General features: G+C 42.8%; 1 protein-coding gene across 2 annotated transcripts in view; it reads right to left on the bottom strand.

Annotated features, from left to right (window-relative positions):
- cntfr (ciliary neurotrophic factor receptor) overlaps positions 1-26959 on the bottom strand; it is a 188833-nt gene that overhangs the window by 144930 nt on the left and 16944 nt on the right. For both annotated transcript variants that reach the window (XM_086135873.1, XM_086135872.1), the window contains exon 2: positions 19000-19039. The gene's annotated coding sequence lies outside the window, so the exon portion shown is untranslated. The remainder of the gene's footprint in view (positions 1-18999; positions 19040-26959) is intronic.

The raw sequence follows: 26959 nt of genomic DNA, 5'->3' as shown, positions 1-26959 counted from the left end.
TAAATACTGTGTGCAGGGAGACACAAACTGGATTCCTTGCGGATGCCACTTTCATATGACATACACAACAAAGGAGCATTTTTTGGGGCTACATCACTGTGTGGATGGGTTTGTGCCCATGAGGTAGAGGCCTCCTGTGCTGTGGAGTGAGACAGAGGGCATTAGTCAGATTTGACCAACAAAGAAAGTGTGAGCACACCACTATAGGGGATTAGACCAACACTACAGACTTTCATTAGTCCACACAGAGGAAGAGGGCAAGGAAAAGCAACAGTTGAGAGAGAAAGAGCCAGAGAGAGAGAGAGAGAGAATTGACTTTCAGTAGTGAAGGAAAAGGCTAAGAATGAGGCGAGATCCAAGCATATTAAGCATGGGAGGTACTGAGAAACTGTCCATGACTGGATTAGTCATTTGTCATCAACACATTTGGGAGGAATGGAGAGGGATACATGGCGAGGAAAGAAGATTGTGCTAAACGAGTCAATGTGCATGGAATTTGTAGTGAAGAATGGCAGATGCAGCTTCACAAATTCAATTGCATTCCTTAATATCGCAGCCAAGTACGAAAAAAAATCTGTTAAAAATTTAGTTGGAACTTAATTACAGCTAACCTTGCAGAAACCCTTTTGCCATTTGAGACTTATTATTATTTTTTGCACAGAAGAATGAGGATGGTACCAGAGCGCATCAAGAGTCAAAACGGGAGAGAGTTTCAGCAGGAAACGCAGACAGAAAGTTGAAGGGGTCGGGGTATCCGTGATGTAGAACAACAAGTAGCGAGGATTAACCCCTCCGCTGCATGAGCGACACACGCAGCACACACAAATATGCAAAAAAAACACACCGAGGGCCTGGGAAGAAAAATCCTGCGCCCAGCTAATTAGCAACTAAATCAACTGTTCACACAAGACCGACTGCGGGATTTAGAAAAGAGAGCCGGGCTCGGCCAGAGATTTGTGTACACTCCTCGCCTCGTGGGGGTCTGATGCAAATCCACATGCATATGGGCTTGACATTAATGTATAGAAATATTCAGCAATTGTTATGTAACATCACTGGCAGTCAGCCAAAAAGTGTCTGCGAGGGCGTTGCGCCCACCAAGCAATTTATTACTTGCCCTGAAGACAAAAAAAATGAACAATATGAAGGCAACTTTTACTCTGTGTATTGACATGATTTTTAGATGAACATGATAAAGCAGGACAACGTTGTTGTTTGAACACGTGTGTTGATTCGTAGTGCATTTCCAGTCTGGATCGCACAAATTTCAAAGAGCCACAAAATGCCAAGGAAAAGCAAAAACATATCGAAAAAGTGAATCTATATACGCCCTTGAAGATGCAATGGTAACAAATGACCTTGCTGCCTAGGGCTGTAAATGACTCCTAAAACTGTGAGAGACTTTGGCAAATAAATGGATTCCAAATGACAGATCCCCCAGCTTGAAGTTGTTTTTCTCTGATGAACAGTCGGCTTCATTTTGCAAAGCTATAACATTCAAATGATGACTCTGCTTTCCAGTATGCTTCCCAGCTCTCCCCCCCCCCCCTTTTGTCATTTCATCCGACATTTTAAAATGCTTTTATAGCAGTGAGATGCTCGGGAGTGATAAGGCGTGTCCACGACCTGAAATTGAGCTCCGTCTGTAAAGGGCAACAAGTGGAATCACCTTGATGGCATCACATGTCACGTAATCCACATTAACGCTCCCGCAATTATGCATACATTCTCAACGATATCATGTCAACGACATCGCCACCGGAACAGCTGCTGTCCTTTGGTATTTTGCTATTCGAGGGAATTGTCCTAGTTTGTCACTCGCTATGTACATTTTAATGATCTCATTATATAACTAAGTAGGCAAGGCAATATTTACTTTGGGAACGACATAGAGGAGAAAAAAAAACATCCAAAAAAACATCATTATGCCTTTCCGTGGTGCAGATCACGGATGAAATATATTTTCCATTGAGTTACCATGTTAATTCTGACTTGAACTACAGCACAAAAGACTAAGGACATTAAAACAAATTGCTTGGAGATTGCTTTCAGTTACCGTGATGCTATAAAAGTGTAATTTAATTGACATTTGGAGTTTTGTGGCCCACTTTTAATCTTCTGCGTATGTTCTGCCAGGCTAACACAGCGCCATGTTACTGTTCAGTGGAGGCTTTGAATGTGCCACCAGATGTTTTCTTTGTCATAATGTGTTTTTAATCACCAATCCTGAAGTCAGATGCCAGCAGGCGGCTACCAATCTGATTTGCATCACTTGTGTCCCCTTCATCTCTTCTCAACAGCTGAGAGAACAGAAGGCATCAATCACTTTTAACAAGATCCTCCTCGCAGACATTTTTGACGTTCGCGTCACTTTTAAGCAACTTGGGTCTCTCCTCGATATGGTTTGTAGATGCCCACTCACATTTGGACAGATAGACAAGTTGGATAATGGATTTACACTCAACGCGCACTTTGTTACGTCAACCCACACAACCTAATGCGGCCCAGCAGATGAGCTGTTCGTGTTTACTTCTTTTGTATAATACCGCTTTATTGTTGTTTTATTGATTTAATGTGCTGTGTCCTTGGGGTCCGTGAAAGGGGCTTACAGATAAAAGTGGTGTTAAAGCGCATTCGTTCACAGTCACGTTGCGGCTCCAAATCATGTGCTGCTGTTTTCTTGTGCATCTCGGGTGAATAAAATAAAGATGTGTCAAGATTGTTTTGCTGCAGCTTTTACAGACTGGTTTGAAAAATAAGAGATGCTCGAAGGTCTTCTTTTTGAAAAGCCAGAGTCAAAGTCTCATCAACCCTGGGCGATGCCTATGTGTTTTTGTTGTTGTTGTTGTTGTTTTTTTAAAGGATGGCGTCTGTTTACTACTGAATGCATGAATATCTCATTTTGGTTGAAGAGTATAATTGGGGCAGGATGTGGGAAGGGTTTTTTTTCTTCAATTTTTAACGTTATACACGGCAACAACGACGGACGTTGTATCGGTCTGTAGTGGTGAAGAAGGAGCTGAGCCAAAGGGCGAAGCTCTCAATTTACCGGTCGATCTACGTTCCAACCCTCATCTATGGTCACGAGCTATGGGTCGTGACCGAAAGAACGAGATCCCGGTTACAAGTGGCCGAAATGAGTTTTCTCCGCAGGGTGTCCGGGCTCTCCCTTAGAGATAAGGTGAGAAGCTCGGTCATCCGGGAGGGGCTCAGAGTCGAGCCGCTTCTCCTCCACATCGAGAGGAGCCAGATGAGGTGGCTTGGGCATCTGATTCGGATGCCCCCTGAGCGCCTCCCTGGTGAGGTGTTCCGGGCATGTCCCACCGGGAGGAGACCCCGAGGAAGACCCAGGACACGCTGGAGAGACTATGTCACCCAGCTGGCCTGGGAACGTCTCGGGATCCCCCGGGGAGAGCTGGAAGAAGTAGCTAGGGAGAGGGAAGTCTGGGCTTCCCTGCTAAAGCTGTTGCCCCCGCGACCCGGCCCCGGATAAGCGGTAGATGATGGATGGATGGATGGACGGCAACAACGTTGTCGCATGCACGCATTAGAAAAAAACTGCAAGGTAAGGTGATGATGGTTCACGTTGGTGAGAAACCATACGAGCATGTACAAAAACTGCTTTTCTTCCATGTTGAAAAAGTATTTTGGAGCAAATATGTGAAATGAGAAGCAAAACTGTAGCAATGCATTAAATGTCGACTCACACAAGCCCAGACCGAATACGTCAAAACGCAGAGATAAACGTGCAGAGCTGGGCGCGCCAATAAATTTCATTCGTTATTCGCAAGCGTCTGGGCCACCCGTTTGTCATTGTCCAACTGTCATTGTTCCAAACCAAACCAAAACTGTCATCATCACTCCAACGTCGCGAAATGACAGTTTGACACGGCTGTTTTAGGGACGGTAAAATTTCGCCGATCCACCAGGCTGTCGTCGTTGTCAGTCTGTGACTTTGTCATTATTTCAACCACACTCCTGACTTAACCAAGATCTATAACGGTGCTGCCGTGTGTGAGTTAAAAACAGTCCCATGTAAATAGCTCATGGAAAAAAGTCAATGGACCGGGAGGGAGCAGGTTTCCCTTCTCTGTACTTACCTTTAAAAATTGACCTCAAGTACTCAGTTCAAACACACAACAAAAGGGAGTGCACCTGAGAAATCCTGTCAATGTCACTTCAGAGAGGCAGCTTCGTTTATGGGCAGATGATTGATCCTTTTCAGTCGACAAGAGTCCTTCGGAAACACTTAAAGCTCGAAGAAGCGTCCTTTGAAACTCACAAACTTTCATTTCACTGCGGGGGGTTTGGGGGTGGGGGGTCGACCCTTCTCACTTTCTCTCTTCTAAGTGCTGGCCACTCGATCATCATCGGTTCTATTTCTAGTTTCTTTCAGATTCGACACAGGCTACCTGTTGTTTTTTTCCCTCTTATGTCTTCTGTTTCTCGATTTGTTTCTCTTGTTCTCCTTCATCTTGTTTCCTCATTATCTGCCTCGCCTCTGTTTTCAAAAAGAATGTGGCCACAACTTCAGCTGGAGCACCATGCACCAGATCAGACATGCCATCCCAAATGCAAACGCATTCAAAGACAGACGCAAACACACAGATGTTCGTGCACGGGCATTTATTCAAGTCCGCGGGTCACTCGGGTAGTCCACGCGGTTCATAGAAAAAGACTGGCCAGTGGGGAAGGGAAGGGAGCAAGGCAACAAAGAAAGGCGATGGAGAAGCGAGCGAGAAAGAAATGGGTCTAGAGCAGCGGTGCCTATTACGTCGATCGCGATTGACCGGTAGATAGCGACTGGTCCCAAGTCGATCGCGAAGAATGTAGAGAAGAAAAACAAACAAACAACCATTTGTGTGTTTTTGTGCATGTTAGGAATATCTTTTTTGTGTTAATATACACTGGACCCTAATCATCCTATCAGTCTAATTTTCACAAAAAGTATGAAAAACATAAAATAAAATAAAACAGGTAAATCTTTAACCTACGCTGGCACGTGATCTACGTCACCGGATGTTCGCGCTCAGCAGTCTGCAATTGCAGCTTGTGATCAGAGCTGTTGCGCTCTATCTTTTATCGTTATTATTATTCTCATTCAGAGTTTGTTTTGTGTACAATTCACAGAGGACACGGGCAAAGATTTAGGAATCTAGAGGGCCGAGCGAAGCACTTTAAAACGGTACGTGTCAGGTACGATAGTTAACAGGTTGCAAAAGTGCCTCTCATGCCTCCATGTCAGGCTGTTGCTCATCATGGCGTGTGTGTGTATGTGCGTGCGCGGTAACGGGTTGATCGCAGGAGGTTGGTTGATCAAAGAGTCGATCTTCGGTCCAAAAAGTTTGGGTACCCTTGGTCTAGATTTTATAGACAAGGTGAAGGAGGTTGGTGAAAATAGACTAAAAAAAACACTGAAGGAGAAAATTTGTGTCGGAGTCAAGGGATGTGTGGAGGAGGGTTTGGTGGATCACCTGCCACTTGAGTGTTGTTTTGTCCATCACAGAAGACACCTTTGTTTTCATTCCAGGTCTCAGAGGTCTTGGTGACTGATAGTGATGCACAAGCCATTGTCTTACCTCCCTCCTACTTAACTCCACACAGTCAATAGTCTCCCCGCTTTAATTGTTTTGCACCTCTTATCAAGTTTTAACTCCCCTGCTGCTTTTATTGAAAGAAAGGATTTCTTTATCTCCCCTCAACTCATTTAAACTCCCCAATTGCACATGAACACAGAGTTAGAGACGTATTTCCATGGTTTCTGTCGCTATGAATTTATACTCATGAAATCCAGTTTGCAAAAAACGGACGATTTACACAACTCAAAACATGACGTTTCATAGTTGCGTTTGGGCAACTTGTTTTATTTAAAACAGATGCAATATGGAAAATGGACTTTTGAAGTGTGTTGACACAAATATTTGGATCTCACACCAAGTATGAAATTACACACCGCAGAACATCTTTTGTTAGCTGCCCAGTTCTGAAAATGTGTTGTTCTGAATTTGACAGGATGGTGACGTAGCAGTGTGGCTAATTTACAAAGCACTGTTGCCAGCAGTTCCTCTGCACTACAACAAATGATGGCCTCAGTCATACTGCCAGACTACATGGAAGCACTATCAGAAGTTAAATGGTAAAAAGAGCTACAGGTTTTTTTTCTGCATAGATGAGCATTTATTGTGCCCACCTTTGCCTGTTTCTAAGAACAAGAATGTTTCTCAGTTCCAAGAATGGTAGATGAAAAAGGCTGCAATCACATAGAGCACTTGACTCTTTCAGAACACCAAAACACCAATAGTGGCGGAGCTGGCTGCAGACTCTCCCGGACCAACTTGGGCTGTACGTCTTGCTCAAGGACACTTTGATAAGTGGACAAGATTTTCCCTCTGGGTCCCGGAGAACGCAAGGGAACAGAAAAGCCCCCTTGAGACAAGGGGCAAAGGCTCAGGTGAGAGAGGCACGTAAACAGGAATATCGAGTGCTCTCTTGTCGGATTGTAACACCAAAAAGAGACGGCATCAGAAAAAAGCGTCTACAGAGCGGGAATGCTTCCTTCCTAGAAGAAAGCTGACAGTGATAATCAGGACAAACGGTGGGCGGTAGAACAGACACACGAAATGTGCATAGGAAGGTGTTCAGACAGCACCACAGACACAGAACGTAACGGGTTAACGAGGACAGAGACGGTGTGGGAGAGAGAGAGCGAGAGAGAGAGAAAGGAGAGGCGAGCCAGGGAAGTCCAGGAGTCTGTACTCAGATCAATGGGTGGCCTGTCCTCTGCTGCGTCTGCATTTCCTCTGGCTCACATAATCAGGCCTTCTCAGGCCCAAGGCGTACATGTGTGTGTGTGTGTGTGTGTGTGTGTGTGTGTGTGTGTGTGTGTGTGGTTCCGCGCTCGCGCAAGTGTGCACACAAGTGTGCTAAAAAAGTGCATGTGTGTGTTTGTGCGCAGGAGAGAGAGTAAGTCAATGACCCCTTGACACCCGGATATTTTCTTAACATTACAGGCCAATCTTCAAGTGGGGATGTTTCTACCTGGCCAATCAAAGTGAGGCTTTTTTTCCTCAGTAAAATTCATCAAATTTGAGTGTCAGGATCATAAAAAGGGGTTAGCGCGTCGGCCTCACAGTGCAGAGGTGCAGGGTTTGATTCTGCCTCCGACCTTCCTGTGTGGAGTTTGCATGTTCTCCCCCATGCCTGCGTGGTTTTTCTCCGGGTTCTCCGTTTTCCTTCCACATTACAAAAATATGCATGGCAGGTTGATGAAACACTCTAAATTGTCCCTTGGTGTGAGCGTGAATGGTTTTTTTGTCTATGTGTGCCCTGCGATTGGCTGGCAACCGGTTCAGGGTGTCCCCCAAACCTACAGCCCGAAGACAGCTGTGGTTGGTTCCACCCTTGTGAGGATAAGCGGCTCAGAAAACGGATGGATGGATAACAAAAGCATATGTATGAATTGATTCTTTTGGGAAAGGTGAGATTATTTCATAATGAGGTTCACAAGTAATTGATTTAGAGGGGACGTTGTATTGCTGCCAGCACATTGAATTTCTTTCCATTCGAAAATAAATTTCAGATGGTGCAAGTTTTATTCTCATTGTAGAGAATATTTTATTGTGGGCAGGGGAGAGGCTTGAATCACCATCCTTCCTTCAGTCCCAAGTACTGCCATACTGGTCTACGTATCTGGGCAGTGGGATTTCGAATGCACTAAAGGTGAGTATGACTGGAGGATGTTGCTCAACATTAATTTTTTTTTTTACCTACATGGGGATTTTTGAAGAGGAAAGCATGTTTGCAAATGAAGTAACTTACTTTCCCGCTTACATCTTGCGAGACTCTACTTGAGCAGATTAGCTTGTAAAAATAGATGATTATATAAATAGTCGAGGGAGAACTTGCGGGAGTGTAACCGGAATTTGGATGGTAGCATTATTGTGATAGAAAAATATGGTCACAAAGGGAGTAATGCGACGTTGGGGTGTATTAAGCGTGAAGAACACTGCAATGTGCGTGTCATTTTCAAGTCAAGGAAAGGCCTCTGCCAAAGCTGATAAAAATCTTTCACATTCAACTCCATCACTCCAATGAATTCAAGCAGAGCAGTTTTTTAACACACAATGGAAAGCACTTTAAACAAGCAAACAAAACTAATATGATTGTCGCGGTAGTTCTAAAACACTAAACAACTTATATTTCAACACAAATGGGGCCAACTGTAGCATGCTTTTTTCAATCCCACCCACACACCCCCAAAAAAATCACCTCACAAAAATTGACGCCGTTGTTTTTTTGGAGGGTGTCGCAACTGATTCAATGGCATTCCCATTCACTTCAATAAGGAATTAGGATTGGAGATGCGAGCGTTTTGAACGGTACGCCGCATGCAACTCAACAGAAGAATCAAGGTCCCACTGAAATAGACGCATATGGTGTTGACTGCTAATAGTCATATTTTTATCAGAATAAATCTATGCAACCTGCATCTCCGTCCATCCCAAGGTTAAAGCCCGCGAGGGAGAAGACGGATCGGCTTACACTAATGCATTATGGCTGGAGGAGGACACACATGGGCATATCCCGTCACACACTGTCCCACCCTATCTGACTTTCCCTTTGTCTTTACGCATGCACGCACGCATGCACACACACTTACTCCCCCCTGCCCCCACACACACACACAGACAAACACACACATGATAGTGTAATCTTTTCCCCGACTTGTGAGTTGTCTGCCCAAGGTCTCCAAACAAATAACTTGTCCCAAAAAAATAAAATAACAGGAACAAGTCCTTGTCGCTAACCAGAGACTAGACTTTTACATTGAACACTGAAATCGGTGTTCAATTAGCCTGCTTATCAACGTCTGTGACATGTACGGGTATTCAACAGCGTAATTGTCCTAAATGAATTTATATCTCATTTCTACGGCAACATCTTTGAGTTGTTTTTGTCCTCAGAGTGCTTTCTTGGTCTGAGTGTCAAAGAAAAGAACTCGATAAATTTCTCTAAAACTACAGTAAATATTGATTGTTTTATTTATTTATTTATTTAAGTTATTCGTAAATTAGAGGTTTAGGAACTGTGCTATGTGATATCAAATCTTCAATTTCCTGGTATAATACAACTCAGATTGAAGCCTTTTGTATCCTGGGTGTTTCATGTTTCATATTGAAAAACTTTTGCCCCCTAGAGAATGTAATTTCCTTACGTCAGGTATCGTGGTCATTTTTTGGCCTAAAATTTGATTTTTTTTTGTTTTGTTTTTTTAATCTAGTACATCTGATAATATACAAGGGTGTATGCTGCTTGTCATCCATTAAATTGTACTATACACAGAACCCATGATGAAATTTAATCCTCAGGTCTCGTGGAAAAAAAAAATAAACATTTCATGATTTCCACAGAGAGCATAAACATAGCTCAGTTTTCTTATTTATAGGAGTGTTCGTTTGCAGTCGTCCGTGAGCTGCTTCATCTCTCCATGGTTCTGTGTTGATTAAAGATTTGAAAAATCTCGAATGACAGCAAACTGGGGGTGGAGGGGGGCAAAAGACAAAAGAGAGCAAGATAAAAAGAAGACAAAAGGTATAAAAATAGAGAGGTGGGAGGAGAATGATGAATCATTTACTGACACATGGAGGGGGAAGGTCATCAAAGTTTAAATATTCATTATGGGTGTCAAGTCGAAGCTTTTAGATCTTGAGGAATAACGTTGACTTCTTTCCCCATTTGATGTTTACGATGCCTGAATTATGCATCAAAACGATTCTTATAAATATATTTACTGTTATTATTATTGTTATTTTAAGGAAGGTTCGGTTTCCACTCGGTGCTGGTGCGAATGCCTGTGTGAATGGTTGTCCGTCTCTTTGCCATGGGATTGGCCGTCCAGGGTGTTGTCCGGAATAGGCTCAAGGTCACCCGTCACTGAACAGGGTAACCGGTACAGAAGATGAGTTGTATGCGAAAATGAGGATCTCCATTTTGTCCTTCTTATTTATATCATTTACACAACCACTTTTTTATTTTATTTTATTTTTTGACATCGGACCAAAGCAAGGCACGCTTTGTTTGAGGTTTTCTGCAGGCCTTAAAATTACATTTATGATTAACTTGCCAAGATATTTCACCTGCTCCATCACACTAGCCCTCATGGTGGACGGATCGAACCAACTCTCGATAGTAACAATACCAAGTCAGTATCAAGATCGGATCACACAATTTGCTCCGCCACCCCCCCCCACCCTTTCCCCTTGTGACTTCGCAGCACAAACAAGCAAGCCGCAGGCTCCAATCTTCCCGCCCACTCGACACCAGGGCGTGCACGCGGGCGCACACACACACACACACACACACACACACGCACACACATCACATGTTTTGGTTCTGTAATGAATTCCCTAAATGCATTTTATACTTGCAAAACAATCGGTTTCCTAAATGGTACGGATTTGTTGTGAACTTTGACTAACTTATTTTGTCAGGTAAAAAGAAAATGTGGAGCAGTTCAATGAAGGAATGCATTTTATTTATTTTTTGAATTGATAAAAATACCCGAAAAAAAGCCAAATTTGTTTTCTGATGATCACTTTGTGCACTTTGTTCATTTAAGAAAAAAATCCAGACACTGCCATGTAGAGGAAAAAATAGAATTTGATATTTACCAATAAACTTTTTCCTAATTATATCCTGGCTTTTAACGGTTTCAGAATAAAAAAGGGAAACGTGACAAAAACACTTAAAGATCATGACAATTATTTGAGAATAAGAATTTTGATGGTGCATCGACCTTCATTTTTCTAAAGCACCGATATCAAGAGCAAAATATGCAGAATTGTACACAATTAATGAGTGTGGTGCCAAAACGGTCAAACGCTTTCTTTTTTGTATTTTTTTGAACAATGACGTGATCATGTTCATCCGCTTCATTCCACCTTTTTGCTTTATTTATCGTTGAGTCACCGTCTTTCTTCCTTGATACGTTCCCACTGTATACAAGCCCCAAAATGACCTGGCCCGCCTCATTTGTTCCACCCCCACGCCCACAACACACACACACACACACACACACACTACAACACTCCTACCGGCTTATTTTCCTCACTGCCTCCATTCGATTGCTTTCTCCTCCATTCACTGCTGGGTGTCCTGTTCCATAGCTCTCTCTCTCACTCTCTCTCTCTCTCTCTCTCTCTCTGGTAGAAGCAGACCTCCTGACGTCTCCGTATTGATCATTCCATCTCCCTATCCTGCTCTCTCACACTGGCACTCTTTTGCTTTTTTGTCACACACACACACGCACACACACACACACACACACACACACAAGCACACACAGGCGCATGCATGCATTAGGGTGACAAGATAAAAGGGTTTGTCGGCCCTGGGGTAAAGACAGCTAAACATGAGACCCTAGACTATACAGTATGCCTTAAAAAAACACTTAAGCCCTTGGCTAAAGTTTTTTTTTTTTAAATGACCATTTTATTAATTTACAAGCTTTGCATCAAACGATTATGGAAAGTTGCCTTGGCAACAGACAACATAAGCTATAAAGAAGCACTTCTGGTAAATAATACTCCAGTGTTTATAATACTTGCCATTAGGGAGGAAAAACTTGACCCTCATTGGGAGAAAGTCGTCGTATCGCTACAAAAGACGATTTGAGGAAAGTTGTCTGTGAGGTTGTGTCTTGGGACCAATAAGCTCAACATATGCAGACAATTTGAAATAAAGAAATGGGGAAGGTCAGGACGATGTTTGATCAGCTGCTCCTGACTCCATAACAGTAGAAGCTATAGCTGCATGCTATGAAAACACAGGGTACTTTCCTGCGGAGATGCGAGACTTTGACAAGCTATTTCACGCTGTCTACAAGCAATGAAATGTGCTGCCGGTGCAATCCTTTTATTATCTTTAAGCATGACTGTATTTAATGTTCTGAATTTGAATTAAATCCAGTTATCTGGTTGGGCTGCAACCTGGTTCACCAGCTGTTACACTTTTGTGTGTGCCGTGTTGAATCCGGGACAACTGTGTACTTGTAAATGACAAATTCCCCAAATTTGAAAGTGGAGTTTTGCTGTGAATATTCTCATTCATTCAGGTCATTTCATTGTCATTCAATCGAGTGCAACTGCTTTGGTGGTCATCAAGGATGTGTTGTCTCTCATCCAAGTAGGGTACATCGGGTCATGCAAAGGCTAGTTCAGAAAGCACGAAATGGAAGTTGTACTTTTGCATCCATGGGTCAAGGTTTTATAGCAATGGGTAAAGCATTTTCGGTGCTATACTCAGAACATACTGACAAACAGCAATTAATGGATGACTTCCTTGCGCTTTCCATATGCAAATAAGTAGTCCATCTATCCATCCATCCATTTTCCACACCACTTATCCTGAACGGGGTCGCAGGGTGGTGCTCAAGCCTATCCCAGATGACTTCGGGCGAAAGGCAGACAACACCCTGAACTGGTCGCCAGCAAGCCGACATCCACAGCGCCACAGAGTGGGAACTGATCCCACGTTGCCCTCATATAAGTCGGGCGAATGTACCACTACACCATGAGTGACTCATGCAAATAAGTAATAAGTGATAATATCTGGTCATTCAACACAATGATTGTCTTTATTTATTGATTGATTTCTTTTTACATAATTACATGAGAATGCCTTTTGGAGAATGTGTGAATACATTTCCGTTTGGTATATTCCAATGCCTCAAATGTGGCAGCATGAGGACCATTCCCTATCCGTTGAGCCTCAGAGCTAAAAAGAGGAGGTTGTCACCGATCAATACCTTGTGTGAAAAATGATGTGACTTTCAGATGCTGTGGCCACATCAATCACATTATTACCATTAGCTCATCCCTCCACACCGACTCTCTCTCTCTCTCTCTGCCAGCTCAGCCGATGCCCCTTGTCACAGCTCCTATTTCAGCCTTCTGAAGTTTCCTAATTGATTGCAATTAGAGCCGTTACTAAGCAAGGGTGGAGGCGGTGGCAGAAATGCTGAGGGAGAGTGTGTTTGTGTGTGCTTGTGTGTTTATTTGAGAGGGAGGGAGAGAGAGAGAGAAATGGAGATAGAGGAGAGAGAGGTTGAAATCAATGAGTCTGTTGGACTAGAGACTGGCCTGTAGACAACCGGAGATGGCTAGGCAAATAAGGCAAGTGGGGGTAGGGGTGCTGCCAGCGAGACGGGCAGTGGGAAATGAAAAACAACAACAAAAAAACATCAAGACACCACTTATAATGAATTAATTAACATAAATACACACAAACAAACATACGCCCGCCTTGAGGTGTCACCTTACTATGGTGGAGGTGTTTGTGTGGTCCCACTGGTAAGAAAGGAGACTGAGCCGGCCGGTGTGGTGAGATAGAGAGCTTCTGGTTTCATATTGTCGGGCTCACTTTGATACACAGCTTGGCAGTCCCAAATGTATTGTGAGGGGTTTCTTGGAGTGTCTGGCAGAGTTCCCTGTCAGAAGATGTTTCAGCTCCCACTTCTGGTAGAACTTTGAAGGGATATTGAGTCGAAGTGGGCCATGTTTGGTGCCTCCGTTGCTGAGCGGGCTGACCGGAGCCTTGGCCGAAGTTGTCGGGGTATGTTGTGACCTTCATCCCCAAACCCATTCTAGGACATCTGTGCTGAGGGATGCCTTCCGGTTAAATCAGGCATCTTATCGCAACCTTTTGGCAAGTGGGACCATGCAAGCGGGATTCAGCGTCGATACTTAAAAACTCAGTCGTGGGAAGAATTTGGCTCATCCATGGAGAATGACTACCAGACAGCTTTGAGGAAATTATGGTCTACCATCCAGCAGCTCTGGAGGGGGAAGTGGTGCACCACACACTGTGTATAGTGGGTTGGGAGGCTATTGACCTTGTCTCATAATAATGTCATTTAGTGGGGAGAAAACCTCCTTTTCCAACAACATTGCTTACAATGAGGAAACAGAGTCTGGGGACTCTTAGGTGGACTATCTTCTGTCCGGGGTTGATATTGCCGAGGGCTCTTTGGAGGCAGGACTACAGGAGTGGCTGAGATCTGCCCATTTTCTGTGTCTGGTTAGCTGTGGCTATTGTGAAACTGCCTTGGTTGACACATCTCTACAACATTATCTGAATATTATGAAATGACCAAAACCGGGTCTAACCTGCCTGTGTGCAGTTACCTCGGGTGCCATGCAGTAATCCTGCATCCCTAAAATAAAGCCCAGTATATACCGAACAATGAAACTACATTCATTTAACATTACACATAAATGCAGGAATATATTATGGAGGTGGCCCAGTGGTCCAGTGATTAGCGCATCGACCTCACAGTGCGGAGTTCAATTCTAGCTCCGGCCTCCCTGTGTAGAGTTTGCATGTTCTCCCCGGGCCTGCGTGGGTTTTCTCCGGGTACTCCGGTTTCCTCCCACATTCCAAAAACATGCGTGGCAGACTGATTGAACACTCTAAATTGTCCCTAGGTGTGAGTGTGAGCGCGAATGGTTGTTCGTCTCTGTGTGCCCTGCGATTGTCTGGCAACCGGTTCAGGGTGTCACCCGCCTAATGCCCGAAGACAGCTGGGATAGGCTCCAACACCCCCCGACCTTTGTGAGGATAAGCGGATCGGAAAATGAATGGAGGAATGAACATATGAAGAAAAAAAAATCACAAAATGTAGATACATAGGTTATGTATTTCTGTCATCTATTAGAAGAACATTTCATCGTTCTGACTGTGACACGACATACCTGGCATTTTTTTTTTAAGTACATATATCATTTTTCATTCAAATAAGTGACACTGGATCATTTCCAGCAGCACGCCCTCTGATGGCACACTCATGTGCCGCTGCAAACTGTTTGCAAATCACTACATTAATGTACCCGCATGATGTATGCAAGATTCAGATTTACAAAGTTAAAGTTTGCATCAAGATTTTAAAAAAAGTAAATAAATGAAGTGCATTCGGATCAGATTAGAATGAGCAAGAATTGTGATTTTTTTTTCTTAACATCAAAACAATGGAGATAAATGAGATAAATTAAAGGGAACAGACATTGGGTGAGCAAAGCTGGAGTCAAGAGTAAGCGCTAGATTTGAAATAGAGAGATAAGGGGAGGCAGAATGACAAAGATGACGAATAACAATGGTGCCAAAGCCTATTCCATCCTCCAAGCAAACGTACCCGATCCTCTTTTTTTCCCTCATTCAAATTCCTTTTCTTTGTCATTGCAATCTGTGCTTTACCCCTGTCAGCCTTGCAAACGAACAAGCACACAATCGCTGACATTAAACGCATACACATCCCGATCTCCAACAGCAACCGGGGCCAGCCCAGTGAGGCAACCTCACACAAACCCGCTAATCCCCATCAATGGATACACACATTCAAGCACTACCAATGTTTGCTGGAAAGATAGGCTGAGGTTTCTCCAAACTGGATTTGTCAATGTGACCCCGGCCACGGCAGCATGGCCGGGGAATAGCAAACAGCTTGTCACAGCATCCAGTGTCTCGTCAGCAACACATGCTAGCTCAGTGCTCGCTCCTCCCTTGTCAACATGGCAAGTCAATAGCGTTACATTTAATTGGAACCCTTGCCTTGTCGGCCAACAGGATGAATTCTGTAGCCTCGGCTCTCATGTTTTTCGGCACTTTATAGCATGAGCAAGAGTTCTGTTGACCTCCTATTTGTTCGGACCTGTTCAGTATTTTTTCCCATCGAAAAGAATTCCAGGGTCAAAAAGCCACCGGTATATTTGCGGTACCTAACCACTCTTTCCAGTTAATGATTTGCATTCCCGAATAGAAAAATATTGTTTGAGTGGTTAAAGTTCATTCTTGATCAATTTCTCACTTCTCAGAGGAGCCCAGTGAGGCACCTCAAATTTGGGTGTAAAAAGGTGAATTCATTTTTTTTCTCTCTCATGTTTAATGACAGCATGATCAAGTACCAAGTACCAAGTACAAGTTTATTGTCAAATGTGCTGAGCGAATATTCGCCAAGAGAGACAAAACAGCAATTTGCTCTTATTCTTTGTTGTATAAAATAATTCCAAATTGGTCTTGGTGAATTTCCCCTGAATTTTGGTTGGATTCTGAATCAACCACAAAGGGGTTTCGAGGTTCCACTGTCATTGCTATGTCATCAAAGTAGGGATGAAGCTCGGTTAGCACAATTCTCCCTTGTCAGCAATTCTCGGTTAGGGCGATGGCGTCTGGTGGTGATCTTAATTTGGCCTTGTCAGGGCGCAGAGGCTACATGGGTACTGTCAACCCAGCTTGGGGTCCAGCTTGGGGGGCAGGGAGGGGTGAGAGAGAGAGAGAGCGAGCTCGTGCCTGTCTGCAGCCTCTGGATTGCGCTCCTCTGGAAAGATATGCCTTGTCTTATCACGCCATGTCGACAGTGCTCAGGTCAGAGGTTGCCGTCAGTGATACTAATACTGACTCTGGAACACTGCAGCTGAAAATCTAATCCCATGTGCGTATATATATACCGTATATATAGATATATACGTTATACCGTATATATAGATATGTATACGGTATATATAGATGTACTGTATAAACACACACACACACACCGGTACATAGACATACAGTGTATATGGCACTTCTCAATTTTAGCCTCTAGGGTAGTGGGACTTTTTACTGTGTACTGGGACTTCACATGACTTCATAGTACCCAGTACCCTCACTTGTTCTATTTCTCTATCATTTCGTCATACTGAGACACATGTCCAAACTAAAATGTGCACAAATCCCCCGTCCAAACACACATGTGTGTTTGAATGCTGCGACCTCGACACAGACTGACTGTGAAACAGTGATTAGGGTGACATGGCGACACTGAGGGATCAAAGCGCACACTCACATTACTAGCGACCTCACACACAGACACACATTGGCAAGAGATGTACGTTCACACTTGTACAGTTGACACGTTGAGTCATCTACAAAGCACTTTTCTGACCTGAATGCTAATAAGAGAACTGTGATGGCACACAGAAAAGATGAAGAAGAGTACAAGCTTCTCATTTTTCAGTGGTATTTAGTTCAGTCTTTGAAGGCAAAATGGGGATTAGTTGTGAAATTGCCCTTTCGGTTCGTCAGATTGTCTTTTACCACCCAATAAGTGGAATGCCACTCACATGAAATGTCAGAATTTCATTTGGACATGAAGCATCACAATCTAAAAAATATATATTTGTATTCAAGTGTTTTCACTTACGTTATGCTTCACATGTGTTTGTTTTATAGTTATCATTAGAGATAACTGTGACAGAGAACTGTGAATTTCCGAATGTGACCTTTAAAAATAGACTGGGCTCCAGCAAAATAAATAAAAAAATAATAATGTTTCCTCCCACATTACAAAAACATGCATGGGAGGTCAGTGGAACACTCCAAATTGTCCTTAAATGTAATAGTGAGCGCAAATGGTTGTTTGTGTATGTGTGCCCTGCGAATGAATGGCAACACCCTGAACTGGTTGCCTGCCAATCGCAGGGCACACAGAGACGAACAACCATCCGTGCAAGCAACTGACTTTCACTCTTTGCAAACTCAAATTAACGCCAGCCAACTTCAGCACACTATTCACACTCCATTTATCTTCCCTCAGTCGCTGCATGAGCAACAATTTGATACTTTGATTCAACCAGTCATGTTTATCTAAAATATTCATATTAAAAAATCAATTAAAAAAAAAAAAGATCATTCTTGTAAATCTTAATGAGTGACATCTGTTCAAGCTATCCTGTAAGTGAATGAACACAGAGCATTTATGATCAAAGCACTGTGGCGGTCGCAGACGTCCCTGTACGTAACCTTATAGTTTGAGGTGTCATAATGAAGGTATGGCATTGGCCTCTTTGGAATCTGGATATATCGCTACATGTGCATCCACTCTGTCGGGGTATTTAGTGGACAGGTGGGGGTGTATGTCCATGTTTTCTGGAGAGAGGAACTCAATCTGCCTTCACTGAATCCGCTTCATCGCATACGCACACGCATATATATGCACATCAAGCCGCCTACCACTGACACACACGTCACCACGGTCACAGAATACGGCCACAGACAGGCGACAGACGCAGAGGCAGAGAACACCACACTGACGGCCCCGTGGAGGTCACGACCAACTCTCGCTAAGACTTTCTCTTGCATCAAATTATGTTTTTTGTTGGTTTTTTTCGGGAAGTCAAGCAGTGAAGTCAAGCAAATCTGTCTGCATTTTGCAATGTTTGTATCACACTGAGAACTGTTTCCTATACGGCTTCAATATGAGCTACAGCTTTGAAGTCAACAATAATGAAAAATGCATTCAAGTAATTTGTACCGTAAAATCGCGTGAATAACACTTAAAAAATAAAATCAATAAAAATACCACAACGGGATGTATGACAGAGCGGGCCTCATAAAAAAAAAAAAAAACATTTTTCACATTTAGCAGAATCTAAGCATGGTTGCAAAAAAAAATCACTGATTTATAGCGCATTTCATACACGACGTCACATTTACAAAGTAAAAGCAGTTGCGCAATTTAAGACATTGAAAAGAAAAGTTTAAAAAATAGCTTACTAAAATCACCAAGAGTGCACGCAGTGCTAGAACAAGATTTCTGAAAACGTGATGTTGAAAAAGAATCCGAAAGACCTTAATCATCGGTATGGGAAAAGAGTATGTTTTTATTTTTTTGTTTTTTAACCTGGATTTAAAAGCATTTCGACTTTATTGGGATGCTTCGAGTGTTCTTTGATATTCATCACTAGTAAATGATAGCAGCAAATCGAGGGAACGTATTATACACAAGTACAGTGAAGGAACTACTTTTCAATGATTATTGGGCAAATCATATACGGGTGCATGGTATTCAAAGGATTTTACAGTCATTATTCTACAGTTATAATCCTCATGATGCAAATACAAAATGATGCAGACAGTCATGAAAACATCACCGTATTTGAGCATATTCGCCAAAATAATAATAATTACCTTGGAGAAGGTGAACTTCTGCACAATCCTCTTCTTCACCCTGTTGAGTGGAAACCACAGTCAGTTACATTCAAAAAACTTTGAAAGGATTTGAAAATAACAAAAAAAAAACGGGAATTTAGTTTTGCAATGTTCTGACATTCCTAAAATCATTGATACTTGTCATTTCCCTAACCGAGCCTTCATCTCCTCCTATGAAATTAAATCATTCAGAAATAGACCAAAACTGGCACAGTGTTGAATTTTGACATCGAAAACCCATAAAACCCCTCTGGGTGGGGTCATAGAAAAATGCATTAATTTTGCTTGAAATAATATCGATTTTAAGGCGAGGTTCCTTCCAGTCCAAGATAATCCACCTTGGCGTCAATATTTGATGATTATTAAAGTAATGTTTTCATCAGTCTGTTCATTGTTATCACTTCCTGAATGAACAAGAGCCGTAATGCCGACAGATCCAATGCAAAATGCAAGCGTAAAGCATTTGTGAATTCTCCTTTGGACATTCTTTTTTTTTTTTGCCTTCTTCTTTCCATCTGGCTTCTATTCTCTCCACCTGCCCATCAGTCTGCTGTCAGGGATAGGTGAGCATATGACCACACTGTCTGCTACCACACGCAAGCACCCACACACACACACACACACACCCACACACACACACATTTTTGCACGTGCGCACAAGCCTCACTTAGCATGCAACACACATCAAGGTAAATCATCCGTGTTGTAAAACGGCTGTTGCTGCAGCCACGTCACAAAGTTTGATGAAGCAGTCTGGTGCTGAATATAAAAGCTGAAATAACTCCATTACAGCAGAATAGCGGAGGTTTAACTCCAGCAGCTACAAGAGAGGGGAAGATGGGCTGAGTCCCGAAATTGGGCATTTGAGATTGAAGAGGAAAGAAAATCCAATTCAGTCAAACTTCAAACGCTGTCAGTGTGTTCAAGTCAAAAATCCCCGGCCATGTCTTATGAGGATTTCCTCGGTGTCGCTTTGTTCAGAGAGCAGCACCTCTTGTGGGGAGCATGCCTGGCTCACAGGTCAAGGTTCTGTGTTCAAATCTGAACTCAGGCCTTTCTGTGTGGAATTTGGATATTGTCTCTGAGCATGCTGGGATTTTCCTCCCTCGTACAGCAGCTTTTTCCCATCTTCCAAGCACATGCTTCATGAATGACTTCAAATTGCTTCTGAAAATACATGTTTGCCTATTTGGGGTCAACTAGGATTGGCCCAACACACCCGTGACCCTGAACAGGATTAGCGGTAGAGGATGGATGAATGGACGGATGGATGGATGGATGGATTTTACCCATCCATTTCACCAGTTACCATAAATCCCATCAGTTCACTGAGGCCTGCGGGCCAAATGCTTTTTGTTCCAAAGATGCCCAAAAGCCGAGATGATTGTGACCTCTCAGTTCCCAAACGTTGCAACCAGATGTCGGTTTCATTTTCAAATGTCCTCATTTACAAACACAAATTGTATCTACATCTCTGCTTTCCATGCACAGATCAACACATATTCACATTCAGCTTGTTTACTTCTTTCAGACTCTTTTTACATAATTACAGATCTTTTTTTTTACAGCTCAGCACTTCTGCACTGACGGGACATGAAGAGGTCACAGCATCAAAGAGCACAAAAAATATATATAAATAATTGTGGCAACGTAAAACAAACAAGCAAATCAGCAAAAGCAAATCCCGCATGCCTTGTATAGAAGCTGACAGCATTAATTGGCTGGTCTAAAATTATTCAGAAAATGGATTCTTATTATGCAAGAAAATCTAAATAAAAAATCGAAATAAGATGAAAGCTAAATATTTTGAAGCAAAGAGGGGATTAAAGTAGATCAGGGCTAATTACACTCCCGGCACACATCGACACAACATATTGTTTCATAATCGTCATAACAGCACCAATGCAAGCATGCGTGGGAGACTGGTTGAAGGGCAGACTTATTTTTGGACGAAGCAATGAATTTCTAATGCAGTTGCCATACAAAAAGTGCTTGCAGGTGAGATTAGGCTTCAAATATGGGCATGGCACAAACCTCAACAAATCACCTTTGCGATCCAAAATTGAGTTTTGGAAGAAATAAATGTGCCATGTTTTCCAATCCTAGTAAAATGGGGCTCTCTAAGAGTTGATTGTGGTATTTTGTTGTATCTTCGCTGAGCCCAAAGCTTCATTAGAAACCAACCCTAGAAAGCACAGTTCGCTATGTGGTGGAGAAAAAAAACAAACAAAAAAATTGGAAATGGGCCATTCTTGGCTCAAAGCCAGCAATCCCCATCGTTTGATCACGGATCCACTAATGCGACATCAGACAACGTGGAGGGGTGCTAATTCAAATGAAATGCAAATGAGAGCCTGTTCCTTCACTTGTATCAATGTTTACATATACAGTACGTGACTAAAAACAAGCACTAATTAAATATGTTTAAAAAGAGGAGAAAAAAAACTCCCCACAAAAATCATTGTTTACTTCAACCAACGCCGTTTACTTTCAGAATAGGTGGTCGAGTAGGCAATCACAAGGATATGCGGAGGAAGAAAGGAGATGCACTGAGACAACAAAGCAATGCACCATAGGAGCCACTCGAGTACAGGACACTGAACAAAAAGCAATCAAAATCCAGCCAACGGTCCCCCAATTCGTCTCCTCTGCTCTGTTTCCTATCCTGCTTTGTTTAAGACTACTAGCAAAGGAAGAGAGCCGTTAAGGGATATACAGTACAGCAAATATGGACACTCTCAGGAAAGGAAAACTACCCAAATGGGGGGTGTGCCCGGTTCGACAAATATTGCTAATGAAGATTTTTATTTCGAAGGGTGCCCTGCATGTCGAGTTTAAATCAGTGGCTAAACTTGCAATGCTTTTATCTTGATCATCAACTCGACAAATGATTTTGTTTTTTGTGCGAGATTTCATTCATCCATTTTTCCGATCCGCTTTATCCTCATAAGGGTCGCGGGGGGTGCTGGAGCCTATCCCAGCTGTCTTCGGGCAGTAGGCGGGGGACACCCTGAACCAGTTGCCAGCCAATCGCAGGGCACACAGAGACGAACAACCATCCACGCTCACACTCACACCTAGGGACAATTTAGACAGAGACAGGGGAGGCAGGTGAGGCAGAGCCTCACCTCTGAATGCCCATTGCATTGCGCAATCATCACAAACTGGGTTGATACATGCAACTGGCTCGTGCTGCTTGCCATATATCTGCATGTCGCAAGTATAATGTTTAGCCAATTGAATACACTTCCCTTTTTTGCTTCATACATTTGTAAATCTGACACTAAAGGAGTCAGTGCCTCACCAACCATGCACCTCACCGCACGCCACTGAATTTAGAGTGTTCAATCTGCCTGCCATGCATGTTTTTGGAATGTGGGAGGAAACCGGAGTACCCGGAGAAAACCCACGCAGGCCCGGGGAGAACATGCACACTCCACACAGGAAGGCCAGAGCTGGGATCGAAGCCACGGCCTCTGCACTGTGAGGTCCATGTGCTCACCACTGGACTTGTGCAATCTGTCTGCCACAACTTTTATAATACAAGCAAACATAACACTTGGTGATGTGGGTGGGAGATGTAAAAAAAATAAAGCTGTAAATAGGTAAAAGACAAGAAGGCAGGAGAAGACGATTATTGAATGTGGTCAATTTTTCTACAAAGATCAAGAGGGTTCCACGGAGGCAAATGTTGGGTCTGAGCCAGAAAGAGAGGAAAGGGAAATGGAGTCTGGAATGCCTCTCAGAAGGCGGAATTTGAGTGCTCGTGGCAACAGCTGAGATTGACAGTTACAAAAATTGATATGAAAATAAAAGGACGCTATGGAAAAATGCCAACGCGCAAAGGCACCTGAGGCCTGTTAAGGGCTTAGGATAGGTTGGCTCAGCCTGATAAGATAGCCACCACCTTATCTATGACCGTCAGACTATTCACACACATGCTGTGCACACACAGTCGGAGATATGAATAAACATGAAGCAAACACCGAGCATCCTTTGGCCACGGAACACGCTAAGAAGATTGGCACACAGGTGTTTTGGACCACTGAGTCAGATATCGGTTTTGTGCTCGGTGGTCTGTTTACGGATTGCAAAAAAAAAAAACGTCGCAAACTTGATTGCTCGCACAGGCAGATGCGGAAGCTATTTATCCATGCTTTTGGAATATATGCATACAGATTAATTTACCGGGTACAATGCCATTTCTGAAATTCGAGACTTGAGTCTGACTTTTACTCGAGATGCTTTTCCAAGTTTTAAATGCAATATTATACGTGATGGGCACGTACACCCACTTTCTCAGCCCTGCAGACAAGTAACAAAACAAAACATAGTGGTTGGCTTCTCCAAAATGATTGGCGGTGTCAATTTATTTTCAAGGAACAAAGTCATACGTTACTTCTTCATCTCTTCAAACTTCATTGCAGTGCTCTGCTCTCTCAAATGTTCCATAGACAACACAATCAGAACAGCTTAAAGCACAGAGCCTTCTTTTAAATGCCACTTTAATGCTTGTTGCCAACAGCGCAAGAGCAATCTGTTTGAGTCAATGAACACACACATTGATGCTGGATATTTGGAATCTTTGCAAAAGAACTGGAATCAGTTCTTATATATATATATATATATATAGATATATATAGATATATAGATATATATATATCCCCCGCTTCCCCAGAAGATGAGCACTGTAACATTTATAATATAAAACCAATTGCCATTATAATCCACCTTCATTACTTTGGCCGTGAGTCTGGGGTCCAAGACATAGATTGGATTTTTATTCCCTGGTTTCTTGACGTGAAGGCAATGAGAGGCAATCTAACGATTCAATGACCATCTAAAACCATAAACTATAATTATCAGCCTTGGCTGCTGGCCCCGCATTTATTTGAAAGGCGGTATCATAAAAAAAGAGAGTATGGGCAATGTATGCCAAGTATATGGGAGAATATACGATTGGGTACACGGCTGTGTTTGTTTTTGCGGCATCATATGTGAACCTTCACAAAGCACCAAGGGCATGCGGTAATGAAACTGTCCCCAAGGCTTCGCTGTCCTTCACTAATACAGGCCGTCAGCACAATAACGAGCTAGTTACGCCACGACTACATCATGAAGCTATGCAGGGACAAAGTCAACAAAGTCACACGTGACCCCTGAAGTGAGAAGAAGGCACATCGAAAGATATTCTGATGCTTGAGAGAACAATTGACACAAGTGATTGGCGAGCGAAATCACTGCTGATATGATGACTTAAATGGTCAACACTTGGAAAATGTTCTACTTGTCCTACTTTTCACCTTTGTCCCACAGTGGTTTTAAATAAGTAAAAGAAAGCCATATTTGCTGACATAATTTCCATTGATTTGTTCCTTCTTTTAAGCATAACATCTTTATGAGCTGAGGAAATAATTGCAGTGTCAGGTGAAGCCAAACAATGAATGTACTGGAGATGAATGATGATTTTTAGTTCCGGTCATTGAAAACGATCTGAATTAGAGGCGAGTCACAACTTCTCGTTTCCAGTTTCAGTTTGTCCTCTCTCTTTAGCTCCCTTTATCAATATATCCATCTTGCCGTCTCAACTCACTTTTCCCTCTCCCACTCATTTTCCTCATAGCTGTCGAAATGTAATCAGGGACATTTCAGGTTAGTGTAGCATCATGACCATAAAGATGTTTTACAGCTGACCCCCCCACCCCTCCTTCAGCATGGCTTGTCCAAACAGATAGGCGAAAAGCTCTTGTGTCAGAGTCATGGCTGAGTGGTTTCTCATTATGTGTTCCTGTAGGAGCTTGGTCAGAATATTTCATGAAGACCTCTGAGAGTGATAAGACAGAAGGGATCGCATCACTGAACCAAAGACGGTGTCAGGATGTCCGGACAGAATCGGACCCTACAAACGTAAACTCAGATAAAAGGTTTTAACAAAATTATTTATTTACAGAAAAAGGCGCCAGGCCGACAAAGTACAAATAATGACGTTGGTACAATAAAGCAGGATGAAATGAGAGTAGCAAAAAGCGCTTGCAAAAGGCAAGGAAATAACGGAAATAGCTTGTCTCAAAAGGACAAGAGGACCCAAAATGCGTATTGTAAAAACCGTGAAGAAAAGTAAGAACGAAAACACTACATACATAAATAGATACAAAAACATGGCAATAAAAATTACATCGCAAAATTATGAAACATCTAGAGCAGAGGTCCCCAACCCCCGGGCCGCGGACCGGTACCGGTCCGTGGGTCATTTGGTACCTGGCCACACAGAAATAATACATAACCTACATTACTTCCGTTTTATTAATTTCGTAATCTGAAAGATGTTTTATTTTGAAAAATTACTGAATCCTCTGTTACATCCATCTCCAGTATGTCACTCTTGACGCAGGTGAAGGCGCGCTTCTCAGTCACGTGATAGGTTACCGCTAAAATGAAACCCAGGAGCTATCAAAATTAGTAAAAAACAAAGGTCTTTGGAAAGTTTTTTTGGGAAGGGGGAAAGGCCCAGCCAGGAGACAAAGGAGGAGCCTACGACTTTCAAGAAAAAGAAGGTTACATTTAATAGACAGTGTCAGGAGTCCTACTTAAAATACGGTTTGATCACAACACAAGATTCCCACGCACCAAGCGCAATCTGCATAATATGCGGCGATGGTGAGTCGTATTTTTGACACACTTTATTTTGAAGCCACGTGTAAACATTACAAGAGCGACCAGAGAGTGTTGTAGCTGGATAGGACGTTTCTCATGTCGTGATTCGTGTTTATTATTATGTTTTCGAAAATACCACAGCTTTCCTGTTATTTAGTTGTATTTATGCGGCCTTTAAAGACCGGTCCCTGAAAATATTGTCTGACATTAAACCGGTCCCTGAAAATATTGTCTGACATTAAACCGGTCCGTGAGGCAAAAAAGGTTGGGGACCCCTGATCTAGAGAATTGCACATGAAACAACGGCTTGAGCAATGCAAATTATCCGAGTGGTCGGAATGACAATTCCTTAAGTCGTGGCATCATCATGACGCGAGACAGGTGCACCACTGAAGGGAAACGCCCACCACGCCAGCTGGAACTCAGACACAAGCAAACACAGCATGAGAGACTGTGAAATTATTTAACAATCACCACGGGAGTATTGGGATGATATATCAGATTTTATCTGTAAATTTTGTTTCTTTAGTGCAGCTTTGTCCAAGCGTGACCCGATCTTTTGGTCCGTGAAAAATCGGTCCTCGGCCAACGTACACATTTCCTATTGCACAGTGAAAGGTTGAAAAAATAAGTTTGCCTCTTGGTTATAGTGTGATAATTGGGAAGGGGGGTTGGTGGGCTTCTTGACCTTGCTAGTACTGCTAAATATGCCCAACGTAGAGCATACACCCTCAGGAAGATGAAATGGCACACAGAGTCTCTTCTCTGGGCCCTGACATGACCCGTGTCATTAATGTTGGTGCGTGGCTGCCAGCTGTAATATTTCCTTATTAGACCATCTGGCGGTCTGTCATCTCACCGTCTCTCTGTCTCTTTTGTGTTGCTACAAAGTCATTGTCTGTGCATTCTATTTTCTTCTTTCTTTTTTCATTTGCCCCCATTTACAGTCTATGGTACCTCAACAATGGTCAGGAAATGTTTTTCAAAATGCCACAAAAACTTTTCATTGTGTTTTTTTTTAAATATTTTTTTGTGAGACATTCTCCAGGAAGACCATCTTAATGAATGGGTGTTAAACAACTATATCAAGTGAAATCAACTTTTTTTTTTTTAGCTTCTAGTTGGCAGCCTGGTGGTCCAGTGGTTAGCGCATCGACCTCACAGTGCAAATGGTTCAATTCCATTTCCGGCCTCCCTGTGTGGAGTTTGAATGTTCTCTCAATCATAAAGAACATCAAATACACATGGCATGAATAGCACTGAAGTAAAATGCACAAGTGTGAGT

This window comes from Hippocampus guttulatus, chromosome 17 (genome assembly GCF_054856545.1).
Source record: "Hippocampus guttulatus isolate MCC_2025c chromosome 17, RoL_Hgut_1.0, whole genome shotgun sequence".
Classification (NCBI taxonomy): Eukaryota; Metazoa; Chordata; class Actinopteri; order Syngnathiformes; family Syngnathidae; genus Hippocampus; species Hippocampus guttulatus.
The sequence above is the reverse complement of the archived record's forward strand: the minus strand, read 5'-3'. Positions and strand labels throughout refer to the sequence as shown.